We start from the raw sequence: 4,007 nt of genomic DNA, 5'->3' as shown, positions 1-4,007 counted from the left end.
CTTTAAAAGTATAAAAACAAGAAATGGTTGTAAGTGCTAAATTTGGGGAGAATAAGGGAAAAGACAAGGACAGAGATGGAAACGATAGAGAGGGGCCAGGACCCCACCAGGCCCTTTTCCACCGCCGGCCCACGCCGCACTCCCACACCACCTGCCTCACAATAGACACGCCCACATTCCGATTGCCCTCTCTGACACTTGGATGGTTTTGCCATAGTAATAGAAGGTGTACTAAGCCTAACAGATTAATTGAGAAGATATTTAAAAGTGGTCAATAGTCTGCTGTTTAGCACTAAAATTCATGAAGTCTTCGGCAAATTTAAAAACGAAGACAGTGACTTTCCACTCCTGTAGTGATGATTCCTATTAATTTTTACCAGATACTTTGTGGATTTGCCTTAAATGCTGCCTATTTCCTTTGGAAGTCAGCTCTTTCAAACACTGAGTTTCTTCCATGAAACTAGAAGCTCTACTCAGTGCTTAAATTATCTAGGAGTTTTCCTTTGAAATAATATGAACAATAATACTTACGTTGCTTTTCTATATTAATATACACTACACTCACTTTTACTTATATGAATATGTAGTACTACATATTTTGAAACTGTTTTTCTAGTTATTAATTTTCTAGCTAGTAATTCATTCTTACAACAACCCCATAAAGAATTATTATCTCAAGTTTACAAAGGAGATAAATAACAGTCTCTGAACAGTGCCCGAAGTCCAGCACCTGGCAATGGGCAGGGCCACTAACAGCAAAACGGGAAAACTCACGCCGGGTCTTGGCTTGGAGAGACCTCCATCTCCATAGTGCTCTCTTTCCCGACTTTGAGATGAGGACTTAATTGAGGTGTGGGTTCCTTTTAGCTCTAAATTCACGGTTTTGCTCTGGTGGCTTTTGTAATGACAACTTCAGCTCTGTGTCCATATGTTACATGATGTTGTGTGATATGTTTACATGATTAACAGCCCTTCTGAAGGCAAAGTTGCCCATCCGGGGAAAAACCCAACTCCCATGTCCCTTTGTGAAATCAAGCGGCTGGATGATAATATATCCAAGATTTATTTTCATTTCTATCATTCTACAAAGTGTTTTGTAGAACTGTATTTTTTGTCAAATTTTGTAATTTCTATTGTACGGCGTTTTTGTTTTTCTCATTCTACTGTAAGTATGCTTACTAATATTTGTGCATTTTTTTCTGTAAATTCACAAGAAAATCTGTTTGCATCCCCTAAGCGCATGTGCACAGGTCACGTCGGAGGCTCAGAAGCAGCCCCTCTGAGTCCAGCAACTGACAGTGAAGATCTACCGTCACTGGCCAGGCTGACTTAAATGTAGCTGATTCAAGAGTATTAAAGTGTTCCTTTTCCAACCTCAAATGACATTTCATTCCGATCACTGAAAATTTATTTTCCAACCAAGGATACAAATAAAACCTCATTTAAGTGATTATGCTCTATGAAAAATGTTGTACCTATTCTGCATTTACCCAGAAGAACTTGGCAAAATTTCCAGACCCTTCAGCACTGAGAACGTGATCTGTGGGGGCATTACAACACCACGGTAATTGCTCAGCACTCATACCGTGCTCTTACTTAAATGATGCAAACCACTGCCAAATATGAAAATAAAATTTATAATGTATAGCTGAGGAAGCAAGGCAGAAAGGAGGGAAGAAACTCTGCAACTCAGCTGAACTGATGCCCTACAGGGCAGGATCTTTGTGTGGGAAGCCCTGGAGCAGAGGAGGAGAACGCATTTCACAGAGTCCCTTTGTGGTGGGGGGCAAGTCACATCTGCTCCCTGGGACCTCAGCTTCTCCTCTGCGAAATGAGAGGATTGTGCTACCTCAGCGGTTCCCAAACCCAGCTGGGAAGGGGGAGCGTGTGTACACACACTCATACATTCCCACACCTTACCACAGCCCATTGGACCAGACACCGGAAGGGAGAAAGAGGAAAGCTGTATTTTTAACCAGCTGTAAAAGGGGCATTGGTCAACTGTAAGAGCACCCTGCTTCCTGAGGTTTTACCCCAAACCCAGCTGCCACGGCCCTTCACCTTCTGCCCAGCTGCCAAGAATCAGGGTGCTCTCAGCTGACTCTGGTCTACAACCCTTCCACCACCCACTCCCACCCCTGCAGAGGCAAGGAAGCAGCCCACCCACGCTGGTATATCTTCGCTTTATTGTTGTCTCTCCCTTCCATAATTGCTCTATAATTATCTCTCTTCCCCTAATCCTAGGAACACTCCCATTCCCCTCAGGTAAGAATTTCTGGGCTGTAATTAATAAAGTATTTGATTCAACTAGCACAATATTTAAGAGCCAGGTGTTGGAATAAGACTAACTGTCTGACATTAAGTAAATCATTTAATCTCCCTAAGTCTTACTTTCTTCATTTGTAAAATGGGGATAATATTATATTTTTTTACTGGATTTTTGCGAGTACACAGTTTCTACCCAATAAATATGTATTGTCATTGGTTTTATTTGCTTGAACTTTAAAAAGAGAAAATTCTTCCAGAACAAAACAATGTTCAGTTGGATTAAACTATGGTAAAAATACATGAGTTCATCCAACTGCATATATATATATGCAGTTCAGTTGAGTACTGGAAGGGACCTGGTTCCAGCTCATTGTGTAACCTTGGGCAAGCCCCTTAACCTTCCAGATAGTAAAATAATCTATCATATAGCTTTAAGCTTTTGCCAGTTATCAATTTCTTCTCAGAGCTAAATGCATAATTTATCACCTGCTATGTGAAAATGGAACTGGGCCCTTTAAACGTCTTTTCTTTGCCAGCTGGCACAATATGAAGCTGTATCAGTAGAGGGCGCTGGAGAAACACGGCTGAGAGAAGGGATGTTCCCTCCTGGTTATGCTGTGCTGGCTTTTTATGCAGGACACGGGGGCTTCACCAGCATCCGCCTCCTGCAGCATGTGTGGCTTCCCCAGATCTTGGCTCCAGCAGTGAACAGTGCATAGTAGCACCCCAGAATCCTCTCACCCAGGCATTTTGCACCTAAGTGTCTCAGGTAAAATAACTTTCTGTGAATTCCCCAGCCCCTAGAGGATGAATTTGCCCCAAGATCCACTAGTGAGACCCCACAGTCACTTTCTACCGTCCACTGAGCCAGGCAGAGCCTTCTCCAAGGTCTGGGTCTCAGCCCGAGGTTGAGGAGACAGCCTCCCTCGTTGCCCTGTTTCAGCACTAGAGGTGCTGCCTACTCCTTTAATCTGCTTTCTCTATACTCTTACACCTCTCTTTACCTCTTACTCACCAAACCCTCATTGCTCCATTTCTGTTACAGCTAATAATTCTTTAAAGTAAATTTTCCCTATTCAATACTTTGTCATTTTTGTCTTCTGATTGGGCATTGACTGATACACAGCTGTAAGATTTTGCAACCCAGAAATACTGATTTCAGAGGTGATGTTAGTAGGTACAGGGCCTTCTAATCTCACTGCTAAGCCTCCCAGAGGGGCACTGGCTCTGAAGTGAGCTGTCAGGAGAGTGAAACAAGGTTTTTAATAAGAAGAGAACTATACTTGAAGGACAGATAAACCTCCATTTGGGATGCAAAAGAAACCAGCCGTTTAGAGTCCAAAATCATCTCAATAATCAAGAGGGGACACTCAAAAGCTTTGATTTGGTCCTGCACAGCCAGGAGGTAGCCACACTGGGAGGTGAGGGCACAGTCCTCCAGAGGGCCAACTCTGCCCAAGACTTCGGACTCCCACTGCAAGTTTGGGGGTTCCCCAAACTGCTGCTGGGTTTGATAATACACTAGAAACACTCACAGAACTCATTGTTATACTTAGGGTCACATTTATTACAGAGAAGTGATACAAATTAGAACCAGCCAAAGGAATAGAAAGGGTAAAGTCTAGGAGGGGCAAACACAGAGCTTCCGATCAGCCCATCTTCTCCCCATTGCCTTATGGCCGTGATGTACGAGAGCACTCACAAGTGTTGCTGCCCGGGGCAGCTTACACCAGCTTTGG

The sequence above is a fragment of the Desmodus rotundus genome, chromosome 5 (assembly GCF_022682495.2).
Source record: "Desmodus rotundus isolate HL8 chromosome 5, HLdesRot8A.1, whole genome shotgun sequence".
In the NCBI taxonomy this organism is placed as follows: Eukaryota; Metazoa; Chordata; class Mammalia; order Chiroptera; family Phyllostomidae; genus Desmodus; species Desmodus rotundus.
The sequence above is the reverse complement of the archived record's forward strand: the minus strand, read 5'-3'. Positions refer to the sequence as shown.